This window comes from Prionailurus viverrinus, chromosome E3, assembly GCF_022837055.1.
Source record: "Prionailurus viverrinus isolate Anna chromosome E3, UM_Priviv_1.0, whole genome shotgun sequence".
NCBI classification, from domain to species: domain Eukaryota; kingdom Metazoa; phylum Chordata; class Mammalia; order Carnivora; family Felidae; genus Prionailurus; species Prionailurus viverrinus.
Genome location: NC_062576.1, coordinates 23,660,927 through 23,671,142, shown reverse-complemented (window position 1 = coordinate 23,671,142; position 10,216 = coordinate 23,660,927). Strand labels below are relative to the sequence as shown.

At 41.8% G+C, this 10,216-nt stretch overlaps 1 protein-coding gene across 1 annotated transcript in view; it reads left to right on the top strand.

The window, feature by feature from the left end:
• The first annotated feature begins 8,447 nt into the window (after window positions 1-8,447).
• Window positions 8,448-10,216, top strand: part of SCNN1G (sodium channel epithelial 1 subunit gamma) — a 44,195-nt gene continuing 42,426 nt past the window's right edge. Inside the window, exon 1 of the mRNA XM_047839528.1 lies at window positions 8,448-8,607. The gene's annotated coding sequence lies outside the window, so the exon portion shown is untranslated. The remainder of the gene's footprint in view (window positions 8,608-10,216) is intronic.

Sequence of the window (10,216 nt, the reverse complement as noted above, 5' to 3'; positions counted from 1 at the left end):
CCCAGGCACCCTGTTTTAATTTTTTGTTTTAATGTCTATTTATTTTTGAAAGAGGGAAAGGGTGCGTGCTCAGGAGCAGGGGGAGGGGCAGAAAGAGGAGGTGACAGAGGATCCGAAGCAGGCTCTGCACTGATAGCCTGATGCAGGACTTGAACTCACTAACCGTGAGATCATGACCTGAGCCAAAGTCAGATGCTTAATTGACTGAGCCACCCAGGTGCCCACAAAGTTTTTTGTTTTTATTTTTGAGAGAGAGAGAGAGAGAGAGAGAGAGAACATCTGAGCAGGGAGAGGGGCAAAGGGAGAAAGAGAGAGGGTCTCAAATGAGCTCCATGCTCAGCAGGAGCCTAGTGTGGGGCTCAGTCTCATGACCCTGAGATCATGACCTGAGCCGAAATCAAGATGTCGGAAGCTTAACAGACTGAGCCACCCAGGCGCCCCAAGACAGTTATTTTTGTAACAAGCCACCTTGATTTACTTTAGTTCTTTCTCATAATTTTCCGTTGATGCTCTGGAGTTTTTCAAGAATTCATATCAATGCAGGAGATAATAACTTGGCCTCTTCCTTTATAATACTTGTACCTTATCTTTATGCTTTTCTCATCTAATTGCCCATCTGGAATTCTGTTAAGTAATATTAATGAGAGTAGGAAAGCCTGCATTGTTCCTGACATTAACGGCAAGGCTTCCAGTGTTTTACCATTAAGCATGATGCTTGCTTTTGGTTTGAGATATATATTATTTATTGCATTAAAGTGGTATCCATTTCTTCCTCCTTCAGAAAGTGTTATTATCAGAAATGGATCTTGAAATTTACCAAATGCCCTCTGGGCATCAACAGTGATGAGCATATATTTGTTTGGTTTTGGTTTTGTTTCTGTGTTTTTTTTTAACCTTTGACCTGTATATCCATCATAGGTTTTGTTTTTTGTTTTTTTTTTCTTTTGATCATATTTTTCTTTATAGACGTTTGCTTGGATTTTATAAACTTTCAAGTATTCTGCAGATTTGTGACAAAGCTGACTATGATAGTTTTTGTTAGTTTTGTGGAGGGAATTTAGATTTTCCAGTTCCACAATTTTCACTGATGTCTAACACAAGTTAATCTTTTTTTTAATAATTTTTTTTCAATATATGAAGTTTATTGTCAAATTGGTTTCCATACAACACCCAGTGCTCATCCCAAAAGGTGCCCTCCTCAATACCCATCACCCACCCCCACCCCCCACCCCCCATCAACCCTCAGTTTGTTCTCAATTTTTAAGAGTCTTTTATGCTTTGGCTCTCTCCCACTCTAACCTCTTTTTTTTTTTTCCTTCCCCTCCCCCATGGGTATCTGTTAAGTTTCTCAGGATCCACATAAGAGTGAAAACATATGGTATCTGTCTTTCTCTGTATGGCTTATTTCACTTAGCATCACACTCTCCAGTTCCATCCATATTGCTACAAAGGGCCATATTTCATTCTTTCTCATTGCCACGTAGTACTCCATTGTGTATATAAACCACAATTTCTTTATCCATTCATCAGTTGATGGACATTTAGGCTCTTTCCATAATTTGGCTATTGTTGAGAGTGCTGCTATCAACATTGGGGTACAAGTGCCCCTATGCATCAGTACTCCTGTATCCCTTGGGTAAATTCATAGCAGTGCTATTGCTGGGTTATAGGGTAGATCTATTTTTAATTTTTTGAGGAACCTCCACACTGTTTTCCAGAGTGGCTGCACCAATTTGCATTCCCACCAACAGTGCAAGAGGGTTCCCGTTTCTCCACATCCTCTCCAGCATCTATAGTCTCCTGATTTGTTCATTTTGGCCACTCTGACTGGCGTGAGGTGATATCTGAGTGTGGTTTTGATTTGTATTTCCCTGATGAGGAGCGATGTTGAGCATCTTTTCATGTGCCTGTTGGCCATCCGGATGTCTTCTTTAGAGAACTGTCTATTCATGTTTTCTGCTCATTTCTTCACTGGGTTATTTGTTTTTCGGGTGTGGAGTTTGGTGAGCTCTTTATAGATTTTGGATACTAGCCCTTTGTCCGATATGTCATTTGCAAATATCTTTTCCCATTCCGTTGGTTGCCTTTTAGTTTTGTTGGTTGTTTCCTTTGCTGTGCAGAAGCTTTTTATCTTCATAAGGTCCCAGTAGTTCATTTTTGCTTTTAATTCCCTTGCCTTTGGGGATGTGTCAAGTAAGAAATTGCTACAGCTGAGGTCAGAGAGGTCTTTTCCTGCTTTCTCCCCTAGGGTTTTGATGGTTACCCATCATAGGTTTTTGGTAACGAATAACATAAACTACTTTTAGCTAATTTAAGCAGAAAAGAGTTTCTTGGAAGGGTGGCTATAAAGCAACTCACAGAACACTCAGAAAAGCTTCAGAATCAGACTGGGAAATCAAAGAAGAAAGTACGTTGTAGCCAGAGACCCGCTCCAGAAAATGCTACCTAAGATGGCACCGTCGATGATGCTGAACATGCTACTGCCACCAAGACTGGTACCACCATTTGACAGTGGCAGCCACACTCTGGACTCTTGGTTCTGCCACAGCCACTCTGAATAATCTTGAAAAATATCTGATTGTCCTTGAACTTTTGCTATCATGGCTTCAAAATCCTAAACCCAAAGTGGAAGCATCCACTGATTGGGCTAGATCCTAGTTCTGGTCATGAGCTGCTGAGACATAGGGAAAGGACCATAATGCCCTATAGCTTCCCTTGTGGGAGACTGACCTGCCTCCCCTCTATCTTGAGATTCCCTCCAAAAGGAGCACCACTGAATGCCAGGCAGCCCGAAATGACAAATGTCCGCTGTAACCTATTCCTGTGGTGCACCATACTGGTAACATCAAGTGTATTGCTTTGTCTGCTTGATAACATTTCATACAGAATTTTATATCTATTTTTATAAGAAAGCCAGCCTGAAGGCCATGTGTGTGCACTCAGTATCCTTGTCAGGTTTCCGTTTTACCAGCTCTTTAAACACAATTGTGAAGTGTCCCTATTTCTTTAGGTCTGGACCTGTTTTCAAAGGATGTGTTTTCAAAGGATTATAAAATTCACCTAATTTACTCTCTAGTTCTGGTAGAGCAGGCAGTTCTTTGAAATATTTTGTAATTTTCATCCATGAATATTGGCCTGTCTAAATCTTCTGTCTCCTCTTGAATTAATTTCAGTCATTTTATCTTTTAGAAAATCACCCATGTTTTCCAGTTTACTAGCAAAACCTTACAAAAAATTATCTCATGGTTTTACTTTCATTTTAGCTCAGGGCCATGGAGGCAAGTTAAATATATTCCTCAATTTGTGACTCTGTCATCATTGGTGTGGTGATGGCCTCCCCTGCTCCCTACCCATTTCTTGTCTCCAAGGACATTCACTAAGATCCAAGACTGTAGCTGGTGCCCTACCTGGAACCTGTGGGATCCTTTTGCCTTTTCTGTGTGCCCATCCCCAGCTGTGTACTTTACTACAAATGGCTGCACCTGTGATTGCCTTCTGGCACCTGCTTTTGGGCTACTGCCACTGGGTGGTCTGCTCACACGGAAACCTGGAAGTGCCTAGGGTTTATGTTTTCTGGAATGGCCCTCAGCCAATGACAGTGCGGGAGTGTGGAAGCTAGCTTCCCTGCCTCCAGTCATGACAAGTCATGAGGTGGAACATTCCAGAACTCCCTCCAGGATTAGACTAAAGATACTCTTCCTGAGACCTTTCCCCTGATCCCATCCTTCCTTGACTTATTCCTTTTCCATGACCTGTTCCCCTCACCTCTTAACGAGTTTTTTCTAAGAGGTCTTCCTGAATAAATCACTTCACACAAATTCTCATCTCAGAGTCTGGTGCTGGGGAACCGGTCTAGGACAAGGATGATTTAACTTATTCCCAGCCCTGAATGATTGGCATCCATCTAAAGAATTGCATTCGAACACCCAGACATTGATTGTCCTAGAGATGCAAATGAGATCCTGTGAGATTACAGAAGATCAAATCAGTAATTCAGTTGGGAGGAGATAACAAGCACTTCATTTAGAAAGTGTTAGCCAGACTGGGTTTTTAAGGATGAATAGGAGTTGGCCAGATAGGAAATATAGTGGGGGTAGGGTGTTACAAGAAGAGGTAAAATGGACAAAAATTTATAATTATAAATTACATGTGGTTATTATGCTTTAGGGATTCAAAATATAGTGAGTGAACATGGAAAGCCAAACAAGTCTCAGAGAAATTGTAATGCAAGGGATACATAAGGGCTAGAACAAAGAGGATGTTATTATTCTTGCCTCAGAGAATGAGCTGGGTTTGAAAGAAGTGAAAATGAATTTTCTAGGCAGAGAAGGGAGTAAGGGAACCCCAAGGAGACAGAAACACATGTGCAATGATGCAGTGAGTCTCAAACCCATGAACCGTGAGATCATGACCTGAGCTGAAGTCAAACTCTTAATCGACTGAGCCACCCAGGCACCCCCTCTCTTTTTATTTTTTTTAAACATTAAAAAAATTTTTTTTTAACATTTATTTATTTTTGATACAGAGAGAGTCAGAGCATGAACAGGGGAGGGTCAGAGAGAGAGGGAGACACAGAATCTGAAACAGGCTCCAGGCTCTGAGCTGTCAGCACAGAGCCCAATGCGGGGCTTGAACTCACGGAGTGCGAGATCATGACCTGAGCTGAAGTCGGACACTTAACCGACTGAGCCACCCAGGCGCCCCACCCCTCTCTCTTTTTAAACACCAATGGAACAGGACTCTAGTCCGGAGCCTTAAGTAGGCAACACTGTTGGAATACTTTGTAGTTTACATCCCACGTGATCTTTGGGAACCTTGCCACTCCCCGGTGAGAGGTAGAATCTATGCCCCGCTCCCTTTGGAAACTTGGTGGGCATTTATGACTCTCTTGACTAGCAGGATTCAACAATGACACTATATGACTTCTGAGGCCAGATCATAAAGCACAATATACATTTTGTCTCTCTGGTTCTTTCTTAGGATATTCACTGTTGGAACCCATGCCATGAGGAAGCCCAGACCACACTGAGAGGCCCACGTGGAACCAAGCCCAAAGTCCTGAGCTCCAGGCCCTGGCTGAGCTCCAGCTGAAAACCAGCACCAACCTGCCAGCCGTGCAAGTGAGCAATCCCGGAAGTGGGTAATCCACCCAGTGATGCCTGTACAGCAGAGACAAGTCTTCCCTTCCAAGCCCTGCCCAGGTTACAGACTCATGGACAAAATAAATTATTGTGTTGTTTTAACCCATTAGATTGTGGGGTAATTTGTTACTTATAGTTGGATAACCAAACAAGCTATCTGGATAGATTTTAATTAGATTGTTTTGTTTTCCTCTCTTCATTTTTTTTTTAAATTTTTTTTTCAACGTTTATTTATTTTTGGGACAGAGAGAGACAGAGCATGAACGGGGGAGGGGCAGAGAGAGAGGGAGACACAGAATCAGAAACAGGCTCCAGGCTCTGAGCCATCAGCCCAGAGCCTGACGCGGGGCTCGAACTCACGGACCGCGAGATTGTGACCTGGCTCAAGTCGGACGCTTAACCGACTGCGCCACCCAGGCGCCCCTCCTCTCTTCATTTTTATATTCGCCCTCTATTTATGGCAACACTTATTATCTTCTTGCTACAGTGATATGAAATTTAAAAATATATTTATTCCTTGAATGTGGGCTTGACTTAGTGACTCATTTCCAATGAAAAATTGTGGAAAGGGAAAATTAGCAACTTTGGAGTGCAGAGAGCCGGCAGCCACTACCTTAACCAAGGTTAACCTTGATCAAGGTTAACATCACCCAGGGATAAGTCATGTTGATATTAAGCAACCCCTTGTGGTAATCAGGGTTCTCCAGAGAAACATAACTGATAGGACATGTGTGTGTATATACATACATTAATATATAGAGAGAAAGAACAAGAGACAGGAGGGAGCAGAGATTGTGGGAAACAAAAGATAGAAGGAGAGATTTATTATAAGTAATTGGCTCACATGATTATGGAGGTTTAACAAGTCCCAAGATTTGTAGTCATCAAGCTAGAAACCCAAGAGAACCAATGGTCTACTTCCAACCAAAGGCCAGCAAGAAAAACCAATGCTTTTGCTCAAGTCCAAAGGCAGGGGAAAAACAACAACAACAACAACAACAACATCCCAGCTCATACAGTCAGACAGGAGGAATTCCCCTTAATTGAGGGAAGGTTGACCTTTGTGTTTTATTTGGGCCTTCAACTGATTGAATGTGGCCCATCCAAATCAGGAAGAATAATCTGCTTCACTCAGGCTAACAATTTAAATGTTACCTTCATCCAAAAACACCCAGAATACTGTTTGACCAAATATTTGCGTGTCCCATGACCCTAACAATTTGACACATAAAGTTTAACATCAAACCCTAGTACAGCATGATGAAGAAGGCACTTCACCTCTATGGTATTCTTCACCAAAAACTAACTCTGGTCTAATCATAAGGAAATACTTCATATAGACCCAAATTTAGAGACATCTACAAAACCACTGACCAGTACTCTTCAAAAATGTCAAGATCAGTAAAATCAAAGGCTGTAAAAGACCAAAGGACTTTAAGAAGATACAATGCCTAAATGTAGTGAGGTACCCAGATTAGATCCTGCAATATGAAAAGGGTTTTCATGGAAAGCCTGATGGAATACAAATAAAACCTGGACTTGAGCTATACTAACTTCTTAGTATAGAAGTTATACTATGCTAACTATACTATACTACACTATGCTAGTATAGAAGTTAGCATAGCTAACTTCTTAACAAATGTATCATGGCTACATGGAGATGTTCACCTTGTTGGGGGGGCACTGGGTAATTTTATATAGGAACTCTGTACTCTGGACATGTTAAATTATTCCAATGTAAAAAAAAAGTGTATTAAAATGCAGTTAAGTTAAAAAGAGGGGGTAGATGTAAAAAAATAATGTTGAATAATCAATATTTTTTGTAAGGAAGACTTGAGAATAGTAGAGGAAATAAGAATCCCTTTGTGAGAGAGATTACCTCTGGACATCTTGAGCAGCCACTGATCCACTTGTTTGGTACAGAGGGCTCCCACTGGGGCTCTCGGCTTCCAGGTCTCTGAGATCAAGCATGTCAGAATGGAGGGGGAGTCTGACCCTCCCTCATGTGATGTAGGACAGATGCCAGAAGTCCTCCTGGGAAACAGTAAGACCATCACAGACTGGAGTCAGGAATGGACAGTGGACTGGAGGCCTTGGGGGTAGTTGTAGACTGCCTGAATGACACCAGAACGCCCTGGAAAAGTAAAAAAGAAAACCTCTAACTTGTTTGCCAAAATCAGAGGATTGTGAGATCATTCCAGTGTAAACACTCAAGTTATATTGGAGAGCTCACTATGTGGTAGGCACCTGTTCAAGATTCTGGGGATGCAACAGTCAAAATACAAAGTGTTTTCCATTCCAGAAGGAAAATAAGCAAATGAACAAATATATAATTTCAACTACCAACAATTGCTTTGAAGGAAAACTAAGACCTAGTAAGGAGATAAGGAAGAAGGGGAGGCCTCTCCCAAGAGGGACATTTGAACAGAGAACTGAATGAAGCAAGGGGACAGTGGCTATGGAAAATCTAGGGAAGACCATTCCAGATGGAGGGAGGAAGTAGTGCAAAAACCCCGAACTAAGGATGCGCTTGGCGTGTTTGAGGAAGAGCAGGAGGTCAGGGTGGCTGCAACAAATCGAACAAAGCAGAAACTGGCCAAAGATGAGTTGGAGGGGATGGGCAAGAGGTCAGATAAGGTAGGACCTTGTGGCCATGAGAAGGAGGAGGAACTCTGTAGATTTAAATTCTCACAAAAATGGAGAAGGTGCTATCAGTGACAATTTGCTATGATGCAACGGGTGATAAGTAATTGTTCACATGATTCAGGAGATTGGGAATTTGAGGATAGATGGATTTCTAGAAAAATGTGCAGATTAAACATATAAATTTTCCTCTGCTCCCTACTGAAACATTACTGACATGAGAGTAAAATCCACAAAAGAGAGATCAGAGAGAATACAGTTGATGAAAGATTGCATGAATCAGGTTTCCATCAGAAGAACAGAAGCCACTCTATGAATTTTGAGAAGGAAGGGGGATTTTGAGGCTTACTCCATCATTGGAAAGCTGAGGAATGCAGGGTAAGCAAGCCACTGTCATCAATCTTAGCCTGCAGCACCAAAGTGAGTGAATCCCAGGACTGACCTAGAAGCTCTGTGCATTCCCAAAGAAAAGACCAGGTGTAGGGTCAGGCGAGAGAGGCAATCGCCTTGGACACAAACTTGAAGAGAGCACCAAAACACTATGTATTAGGTTCTGTAGAGAAACAGACCAACATATATACCTGTATATCTATCTATCTATCTATCTATCTATCTATCTATCTATTGATTTATTCTAGGAATTGGCTCATATGGTTATGGAGGCTGAGAAGTCCTGCCATCTGCTGTCTGCAAGCTAGAGAATCAGGAAAGCTGGTGGTATAATTGAGTCCAAAGCCCTCAGAATCATAAAACCAATGGCATTAACAACCAGAGGTGCCAATGTCTGGGACCAGGAGAAGAGGAATGTCCCAGCTCAGCTCAGGTAAAAAAAATAGAATTTACCCTTCCTCTGCACTTTTGTTCTATTCAGGCCCTCAGTGGATTGGATGGTGCCCACCTGCCTTAGTGAGTGCCATCTTCTTTAGGTAGTGCACTGATTCAAATCTCTTCCAGAAACACCCTCACAGACACATCCAGAAATAATGTTTTACCAGCTACCTGGGCATCCCTGATCCCAGTCAAGCTGATGCATAAATAAACCATCACAATTTACTTCTGCAAATAAAGAACATTTTAATGCAATATTTAGAGAAAAAAAACAAAATTAAGGGAAAAAATCCATGATGAACAAAAGGTCAAAATTTTAAATAAAAACAGACCCTGATGCTACCCTTGGAAGACCCTGCCTTACTTACCTCTCACCCTAAATCCCAGCGCTGCTTGAGAGCTCTGGGAGGACCCAATGTCTTCTCAACTACCCACAGCACTAAAAGAAGTGACTTTAGTAGCTTGCTGGGAAGCTAGTGAGAACTTCAGGTCCCACTGTTTGCTCCTCTGTCTGCCCACAACTGAAAACAAAAAATAAAAACGTCTCTTTTATCTTCCAAATTCTTTACAAGTACCTCACATTAGCAAACACTAAGAAAGAGGTTCCTCGAAGTGCAATTCTAGGCTTCCCCCCTGTGATGCAGAAGAGGGAGGTAAGGCTGTCAAATTAATAACAGATAATGCAGCAGAGAGACGTCAGGAAGTTTCAAAAGCTGGGGATCAGGTAAAGATATTAACAGAACTGAGAAATATAATATCAAATACTTGCAGAGAGAAAGAAAATAACAAGAGAACCAATCAGTGGCATCTTGAATATGTGAGGGTTATGGGCTGGATTCTGTCCCCCCACAGAATTCATATGTTAAAGTTCTAACCCTCAGAACTTCAGAATGTGACTGTATTTGGAGGTAGTCTTTACAGAGGTGATTCAGTTCAAATTAAGTTATTTACAGTGGGCCCTAATCCAAAAGGTTGATATCCTTATACAAAGAAGAGGGAGACCAGGTGGGGATACAGAGAAAAGATAAGTATTTACACTCAAGGAGAGAGGGTTCAGAACAAACTAATCCTGCCAATATTTTGATCTTGGAGTTTGAGCCTCCAAAACCATGAGAAAACACATTTCTGTTGTTTAAACTGCAGTCTATGTTAGTTTGTCATGGCAGCTCCAGAAAGCTAATATACTCAGAAATTAGAGGCTTCAGCTTCAGCAAAAGATGGGGTAAGGCATGGGGCTCAACATAGGGAACCCACTTGAAAGTCTAACAGTTGACCTTGAACAACATGGAGTTGAATTATTTGGGTCCCCTTATATGTGGATTTTTTCCCATAAATGCAGCGCAGTACTATAAAATGTATTTCCTCTTAATGATTTTCTTTTATTTTTTTAACTTTTATTTATTTTTGAAAGACAAATAGAGACAGAGCACAAGCGAGGGAGGGGCAGAGAGAGAGGGAGACACAGAACCTGTAGCAGGATCCAGTTGTCAGCACAGAGCCCAATGCAGAGCTCAAACCCACAAACCGTGAGATCATGACCTGAGCTGAAGTTTGATGCTTAACCAACTGAGCCACCCAGGTGCCCCATCCTCTTATGAGTTTCT